Raw genomic sequence first — 9,401 nt, 5'->3', positions numbered from 1 at the left:
GACCCCAGGGCCTCCTTGGCAGCTTCCAACATGTTGCAAAGACCAGCCCTCCCCAGGGCACAGCCAGTTCAGATGGGTGGCCTCTTCAGAGTTTTGGGGTCTCTGATGGAGACTGGCAGTGTCCGTGAGTTCAGGAGATGAAGCAGGAGTTCAAGGTCACATTATGGTCAGAATTTCCAGTACAGAGTGCTTGAGGGAAGGAGTTTCAAGCAGAGCAGAGAGCTGGCCAGGGAGAGAGAAAGAGATACAGGGAGAGAGACAAAGACAGAACAAGAGGGAGTGAGAGGAGAAAGAGAGCTCTACAGAGCTGTACACAGGTACATACACAGGCTTCAGCTGAGCACAGTGCACATACAAAGATCTACCCAAGACATGGGAGGAAAAAAAACAGAAAGGAATAGGCCAAACAGTCCTTGGAGCTCATCAAATATGGAGAATACTTCATGTTTTCACCAATCAGCTTGGGAAAGCTCATACTTGTGGTACATAAGGCAGAACACACGGAGGCTTTTCTCAGTTCAGGATTAATGCATAAAGCATACGAATAAATGTTGTACAACTAAAGAACAAATAGAACAAAGCAGATTTTTTTTAAATTTTCAGGCTGCGAAAGTAACATGCAAAAATAAGTTGTCTTTCTATATAACCAAAAATTAACTACCTAAAATTGAAACTAAGAAAGTAATTTCAATTATTGTAGCATCTAAATGAAAAAAAATATCTAGGAATAAATTTAGAACAAGACTGTAACAGACATGTACACTAAAATAATACAAAACACTGTTAAAAGAAATTTGCAAAGTCTTTAATGAATAGAAGAAAATTCTGTGTTCATTGATAGGAAAACCTACTATAATAGTTAAGTTGTCAATACCACCTCAAAAATTTATAGATTCAATGCTGAACCTACCAAAATTCATGAGCGTTAGTTCAGGAATCAGGAAACCTATTCTCTAAAATAATATGGGTAAAAGACTGATGTTCTCAAACAGAGGGAATTATGTTTCTCAAGAGAATTGGTGGCTCCCAATGGGTAAGGGCAGTCTACTATGTCAAACCTTCAGCATTGTTGCAAGTATCTGTGAATTGGTCCTTCAAGTAATGAAGGTTCATTGTCACTATGGGCCCTGTGGAGAGGGGAAAAGAGGTATAGAATAGATGAAATTAGTGTAACTGGGGGGCAATGAAAGTGTTCCACAAGATCATGCATGATGGGTAAAGGACACGTTAAATTACACCAAAATATATAAAAATCTATAGGGTAAAATGTAAACCATAATGTAAAACATAAGATAATTAAAAATTTAGAAAATTGTACAGTCTAAAATACAAACCATAATGTAAACCAAAATGGAACCATTTTTGAAAGATATGTTTCAATATCTGCAGCGATATAACATGAACATGAAAAAAATCATTGCTGGGGAAGGAGGAAAAGGGTTTGATGTTGGATATATGGGAGTCCCCTATATTGTATATGTGAACTACTGTGATCTAAAACTTTAGTGAAGACAAAATTTAAAATTAAAAAAAAAGAAAGGATGTAGACACTGAGGAAGAAATGAAAGAAATTGCCTTACCATTGTACGTACAGCGCAACACCTATTGCAGTGATGAAAGGCAAAATGTCAAAAACAAAAATTTATAATGTTTTTCATTTTTAATACCCCAATTTATTTTTGCTTTATTTTAGTTTTTCTAAATTAGTATATACTCTATTTCTAATCTTTAAACCCATCACTATGTTTCATTTTCCTATTAATTGAATTTGGCAATATATTAGGCTTTATTTTTTAAGAAGTTTTGGACCACAAAGAGGTTCAACTATGGCAGGGGAGCAAAACTGGTGTGGGGTGTAACTGATGGGGGGGCACATGGTTGGGAGGGAGTTCTCCAGGGCATGTATATAGCACGCATAAAAATGTTTGGATATATGTTGGGTATTTTCATAGTAATTACAGTTATGAATGACAACTGAGGAAGTGCTGAATTCCTAGCCAGGGGAGCTCTATCACATTCCCCAGTGGAAAAGCAACAATCCCCCAAGTGCAATGGCAAAGACCAATGAAGAAGGATGATCCAACAATGAGCCCTTGATATGGATGACTATGCTTATGAACCTGTGTGCCTGAAATATAAACTAGGCCTAGAGCTGCAGGGTGCCTAAGCGTTACCTCCTGAGAGCCTCCATGTTGTTCAAATGTGGCTACTCTCTAAGCGAAACTCAGCATGTAAATGCATTACCTTCCTGCCAGCATGGGAAATGCCTCCTGGGGATGAACCTCCCAGGTGCTGAAGGATTACTGTTAAACACCAGCTGGTGATGGAACTAGAAAGGGACCTTGAATAAAAGGGTCAACTCAGACCAGGAGAATATCTCAGCCTACATGTAGGGTCATGTGTTAAAAACTGCTCTTTGACCTTGAATGAAGGGGGAAATGGCAAAGACAAATGAGTTTATATAGCTAAGAATCTTCAAAAAAGAGTCAGGAGGTCATCAGAGGGGATACTCTTACACACCCCTCAGCAGGACCTGAGAAAGAACCAAAGTAGATACAACCCCAGGTACTGGTTCTGAGGGCTCCAGAAGCCCACAGGGATATGATCATGGCAGCAAGCTCTAGAGCTCAGTACCATGTCAGTGGGCCCTACTTTGGAATTCGTATTCCTGAATGTATGAAGTTGGACTCAGATGGGAACTTTCTACACATGCCTCTTCTGTCACTTTTACTGAACCTGTGGTTAGTGCTAGGGTTGGTGTATACTCAGAAGACTTGAATCTCTGGACTGTCCATGTGCCAGCTGGACCCTGAGCCACAAAAAACTTGCAACTCCTACCCTCTGGTTCATTGGACTTACCCAGGCCAGCTAACAGGGAGGTGAAGATGGTCAACCACCACACCACAGATCTGTGAGGGCCTACAACTGTAAACAGGAGAATTGCACCCATCATCCATGTGGAATCTAAGCCCCCTTTTGATTTAAAGATGGAGTGGACATCACCATTCCAGGGTCCACAGGATGGAGGAATAAAATATGGATTAGAGTGGACTTATTAGTATTCTACTACAGAACTATTGTGACTAGTAATGGAATAAATTGTAGCATTGATGTGGACAAAGTGCCCATGGCAGTTGCTGAGGGCAGGGAGAGGGAAGTAGAGATGTGATATGGGGGCATTTTCAGGGCTTGGAGTTGTCCTAAATGATATTGCAAGGACAGGTGCTGGCCATTATATGTCCTGTCATTACCCACTGAATGAACTGGGGCAGAGTGTAAACTATAATATAAACTATTATCCATGCCATGCAGCAGTGCTCCAAAATGTGTTCACCAAATGCAATGAATGTGCCACAATGATGAAAGAGGTTGTTGATGCGGGAGGAGTGGGGTGAAAGGGATGGGGGTTATATGGGAAACTTACATTTTTTTAATGTAACATTTAAAAAAAAAAAGTAAAGAGATCATAGGAAAAAAATAATAATAATATGGGTAGATTTTTTTAAAAGCCCTGACTATTCAAAACAATTTTGAAGTAGAAGAATAAAATGGAGCTCTGACACTTCCTAATTTCAAAACATACTACAAGTCACAACCATAAAATGAATGTGTGTTGTCAGCATAGAGAAAGCTATTAGGTACACCACTGGAACAGAATTGGGTGTCAAGAAATGAACTCACACATCCGAGCTTGCCTGATTTTGGACAAGGTATTCAAGTATATAAAATGGGAAAAGAATTGTCCGTTCAGCAAATAGTGCAGGGATACCCAGATACTCACATGCAAAAGGATAAATTTGGACCCCTACCTACACCACAAACAAAAATGAACCAAAAGTTTTCAAAAACCTAAACTTTAGAGCAAAAACTGAACACTCTAGAAGGAAACATAGGGAAAATATTTCTTGGCCTTGAATTTGGCAGTGATTTCCTAGATTAACACCAAAAGCATGAATACCAAAACAATAATAGATAAAATGGGCATCAACAGATTTAGGAAAAAAAAAACTTTTCTACCTCCAAGAACATAATCAGGAAAGTGAAATCACAACCTACAGAAGGGGAGGAAATATATCTGATAAGAGTTTAATATACAGAATACCTAAAAACTCTTACATCTATACAACAACAAAAACCCAATTAAAACTTGGGCAAGGGACTTTAAAGATATTTCCCCAATGAAAATTTTTAAACAAATACATAAGGAGATGTTCAACATCAGGCATTAGAGAAATGCCACTGAAAACCACGGTAAGACACCATGTCAATCCAACTGCAACTACTATTAGTTCTTTTTTTTAATCACAGAAAATAATGAGTCAGAGAAACTGGAACCCTTACACTTTGTTGATAGGGATGTTCAGTCACTTGGAAAATAGTCTGACTGGTTCCCAGAATGTCAAGTATAGATTTACCATATGAATGAGCATTCGCACATTTAAATATATACCCCCAATATTGAAAGGTAAGACTCAAGCTGATATTTATATACCACTGTTCAGAGAGCATCGTTCTCAATAGCCTAAGGTGGAAGTAACCTAAGGGATCATCAAGCAGTGAAAGGATAAACAAATGTGGTTTGTACATGAAATGGAATATTATTCAGCAAGACAAAAGATAAAGTTTTGATATATTCTACAACATGAATGAAACTTGAAGACTTCATTTGAGAGAAATAAGACAGAAATGAAGGGTAAATATATTATGATTTCACATAAAGGAAATAACTAGATTAAGTATATTTACAGAGGCAGCAAATAGACTGCTGGTTACCAGCATTGGGAGTGGGGCCTCAATGGAGAATTACTGCTTCATGGTACAGAATCTCATTTTCAATATGCTGAAAGAGATTCAGTATGGATGCCGGTGAAGGCAAGACCTCATTGTGAATGAAATCAATGCCACGGAAATATACACTTGAAAGTTGTTAAAATGGGAAGTTTGAGTTGGCTATGATACTGCAATAAAAGCAAAGAAACTTGTATTTATAACAATGTCAAATGATACTGTTTTGTATGATTTAGATAAAATAATATATATTCTTACATTACGTTCACTTGCCTATTTGTTTTTTTGAATAGTGCCTACAAACCAATATAAAATTACTTATGGGACTTTTATAATGGCAGGAATGGAATAGAGTGCTACAATACTCACACACACAAAAATATTTGGATTATGCATAAAAATATTTCTGGAACGATAGAAAAGAAACACCTAATGTTAGTTATATCTAGAGTGATATACTGTAGATTTGAGTGGAAAAAAACTTACTTTACACTAAATGTATATGTCTAATGTTCAACAAAAAAATTGATTCTATAGGAAAGTTGGACTTATGCGATAGAAATATGGGTACAGTGCTACTGCTTTACAGTTTGTGAGGTGCTTCCTCATCCATCATTTCCTCTGTCCCCATCTAGTAAGGGCACAGCACTGAATGAAAGCAAAATACTAGACAAAATTTCCATGAGCTTATTTGAGCAGTTACGTATTCATAAAGAGTGGTAGCTTCCAAACTGCACGTACAAAAGTGATTCTGGAAGACAAAAAGAGGAGGTTATAGTGGGTTAATGTGGAAACTTAAAGTCAATATTAATTGGATGTTGTAAAAAAAAAAGTCACTTTTTTTAGGTATTAGTGACCTTGGGTTAGGTGAGACTCCTGGGGACGTAAGACTTCTGTACATTCCATGTATTCTTACAGGGTCTGTTGGTGTCATTTCCTGTATTTATCAATACAATACTTTGACCAACTCTTGCTAGAGAGCTTGGACAGGAGTTGGCATGTCCCACTCATCATCAGTCCAGATTCTTTGTGTGGTCAGTAGTGAGGACAAAACCATCATGTCTGTCTTCCCATTCCACACTATACTTTCCTTTCTGAGGTTTCAGTCACGGAGAAATCATCCATGGGGTAAATAACTGCAACACTGCATTTAAGACTGTGACACAACAAAAAGTATCGGGGATGCCATATCATTTATTATCAGGAGAATAGAAAAAAAAAAATTGGAGGTGTTTTGAATCCAGAGCCCAGACCCACAAATTAAACCCCAGTAAACAAGTACCAAGGTCTAGGCATGCCCAGTTCATCCAGTACATTTATTTTTTTTTTGCTTAATGATTTCTGTTAACTGTATACTCTTACAGATTGGTGTACACAGAACAACCCTTTCTTTTAAAAGGCACTAGTGCTCTCCTGATGGTACAACTATATAGGGCCCTTTGGACCTGGAATCTCCTTCTGACATGATATTACCTTCTACTTGCTTGGTTTCAATGACTGTGAGGCTATCATTCATGTTCACTTTATAAATATAAGTATTTTAGATGACTTGCTCAGTTTGAACAATTCCATGGAAGCAAACATGTATCTGAGGCAATTCCATCCTTCATCAGGCCTAGCAAAGAGTGGATATTCTTAACTTGATCATGGTTTCCAAAACTATGGTATTACTCCTTGATAATTCACTCTTAAATTTGCCTGTTACTTAGATACTGTAACATGAAACTGATACAATTCATGTCATATGAAAAAGCCACATGATAGGGAAGAAAACAAAGATGTTTGCTTTATGAACATATACGGTCATGACAAAACATGGAAGAAATATTCATAACTGGTAGAGTCCTCGTTTTTGTACTGGTTATGGGGTTATGGTTCGTATTTATCATCATCTTCCTCCTCTCCCTAGTCCATGTTCCCTTTACCCTCAGCAAACTCCTCAGCTAGCCATAGTTCCTTGCCTGGTGGGTTGATCCAAACCTTCATTCATAAAGATTCTGAGCCATTGCACCTGGATTGCATTGTTGTCATATTTACTTGAAAAGTCACAGGGCTTGGTAGTACTAAGAGACACCCTAGGGGATCTCCTGGTTTCCAGAAAATTCTCCTTTACCTCCATTGTGGAAGTGAAATATTATTTCCCCTTGACAATCAGATCAATCACCCCAGCCCGTAGAGCAAGCACATCTTTACTTGCTGCTTCAGTATCATGAGGGGACCAAAGTGGTCAGTAGCAGTCTTAACTTCCAGTTCAGTGGAACTAAGACATTTAGATTGGCAGAGATTAAGGATGTAGAGACAGGAAGCAGAAATCTTTAACTGGATCACCAGGAAAAATAGTGAGTTGTAACACTCACATTACCACTTCTTACTTTGTGAATCTGTCAGTCCTGGCCACTGAGAAACTGCACTATAGATTGGATGCTGATTTAGAGTCCCTAGTCATGGTGGCAAACACACATGGTAATATGATGGCCCATAGCTAAGGGTATGGACAGTAATGAGTCCCAGAAGCAGGCCAAAGCTGTTCAAAAGAAGAATAGTGATCTACGGAAGATTGCAGGGCTTTGCTCCAAAATGAAGGATCTGTGCTGTCAGTCTCTAACAGGAGTCCACCAAATGGTCCAAACATCATATCTATTTGCCATCAAAACTTAAAGCACTACAGAATTTGCTAGATGATATGGTTGAAGAGGCAGAGCAGCTTGCACAGCAGACTGGACCTATTGGAGAGCTTTCTCTTATTCCTCTCCTCACACAAAACCAGAATATTTTGAGTGGTCCTGTAAATGGGCTGGAGTAGAACACCAAAGGAGGAATAATTTTCCTCCAAATTCCAAAGACGCCAATAAGATTTTGTGCTCACTTTTCAATTATAGGAGAGATATAGGCAACATTTTATCCTTACCATTGAAGAAATATCTTGACATGATGCACACTACAGGATGCCTTGAAATTTAACTGAGATGGAAGGACTCTGAATTTTGTTGGACTTATGTCCCACCTTCTGGCACCCAATAAGTCTAGAGTATTTGCAACTTCATGTTCACTACATGCACCCATCATAATGCCATCAATAGAATGGACCAGTTTAATGTCTTGTGGAAAGGAAAGGCAATCAAGTGCTCACCCTGCAGGCTATATTATAACATAAGCCTGAAGAGCTGGTATACCCAGAGGTAGGACAATGAAGGTGTATTGATGACCCTGTCAGGTAAAAACAAACTATTTCTTAAAAGATATCAAGAAACATGCTCAAGCCAGATCAACAGCTGCATATCAGCTGTGAGGGGAATGTGTTGATTTGCTAAAACAAAGATACCACATCTGGAACAGAGGCTGCACTTGGAGTCACCCCCTACTTAAGTTTATGAGAATCCACTGTCATCCTTCAAGATCCATCTGTTTTCTATGCATGTTAAGGAGGAGAGTTCAAAGGAGTTGTGGCAGGAATCATTATCCTTGCATTATCCATGCCCTATTGGTAGGATTAATCCCTGCAAGCCTTTCAGGCTATGGTATTGCATTTGGTTTACTACTCTTTTGCTAGGTAGGCCAGTTCTTATGGCTTCCTCTTGGCCTTTCATACCATAATAGCCCTCACATCTCAGGTCAGGGGACCCACAAGGAGTAACTGCAAGGTGCTGTATATATCTATTACAATTATGCATTGTGGAACGTGGGAGAAATCCACAGAATATGTTTGGTGGCTCACTTCATCCATTGTGAGAATGACCTGAGGTAAAATTCCATTGATCACTTGACTTCCATAAGTCCCTACTCTGATTTGTGGACCGCTGTGAAATTTTGGGTCTCCTGAAAATATGGTCAATTCTGATTCAAAATGCCTGATCATTTGTTTTCCCTAATGCACAATCATTTTGGTAACAGGCTATGTGTAGATCTTGATGGGGAATGCTGGGAGAAATATTACCAGTATAAAATTTGGCAGTGTAGCACAGTCCTTCCAAAAGGGGTTCTGGCCTTCCTTTCCTTCAAGGAGTACTGAGTCTGTAAACTGTCTCAAGTGTGGGAATGGACTGAGGGGCCATGAGTCTATTTCTGTGATTCAAGTTACTCTTTTGTTTACTTGTTGTAGAACACTTCTGTTTGAATAGTAAGAACACTTCTGCTTGAACAGTAAGAATCTAGTAAACCGATTATGTATTTGGCTGCTAGGTATACCATCAATGCCAGAGGTTTCTGCAAGCCAGACTATCCTGATTATTGCTTTGACACTCCTGTCCATTAATGTAGCCATTCCCACCTTTGTTTCATGATTAAGTGCCACCACTTGTTTCCTTCCAACCTAGAATCTGATCATGCCTATTGTATTTAAAGATCCAAGTTCAGTGGCAGTGATCTCCACAGTAATATTTGTCCAACAGAGAAAAGCAATCAAAAAGCCCTTTAGAGATGGTGTATTTGCATTCACAAATTTAGCCCTCACGGTTCTGGTGAAAGACAGATCCTTTGGACATTCCTGGGTAGGAGAGAAGTTTTTTTTATGATAAATCCACTCTAACATTCCGCACTCCCTAAGCCTTTGAATCCCCTCATTTACTTTATACTGCAGCACTTCTAGCATTAAATTTCAGGTAAGGCACACCATC

The 9,401-nt window shown here is 38.8% G+C and overlaps 1 long non-coding RNA gene across 2 annotated transcripts in view; it reads right to left on the bottom strand.

Annotated features, from left to right (window-relative positions):
* Nucleotides 1–789: 789 nt before the first annotated feature.
* Nucleotides 790–9,401, bottom strand: part of LOC131280458 (uncharacterized) — a 113,612-nt gene continuing 105,000 nt past the window's right edge. For both annotated transcript variants that reach the window (XR_011650141.1, XR_009188058.1), the window contains exon 4: nucleotides 790–5,539. This is a non-coding gene — a long non-coding RNA (uncharacterized lncRNA). The remainder of the gene's footprint in view (nucleotides 5,540–9,401) is intronic.

This window comes from Dasypus novemcinctus, chromosome 11 (genome assembly GCF_030445035.2).
Source record: "Dasypus novemcinctus isolate mDasNov1 chromosome 11, mDasNov1.1.hap2, whole genome shotgun sequence".
In the NCBI taxonomy this organism is placed as follows: Eukaryota; Metazoa; Chordata; class Mammalia; order Cingulata; family Dasypodidae; genus Dasypus; species Dasypus novemcinctus.
This window is presented reverse-complemented; position numbering and strand designations above follow the sequence as displayed.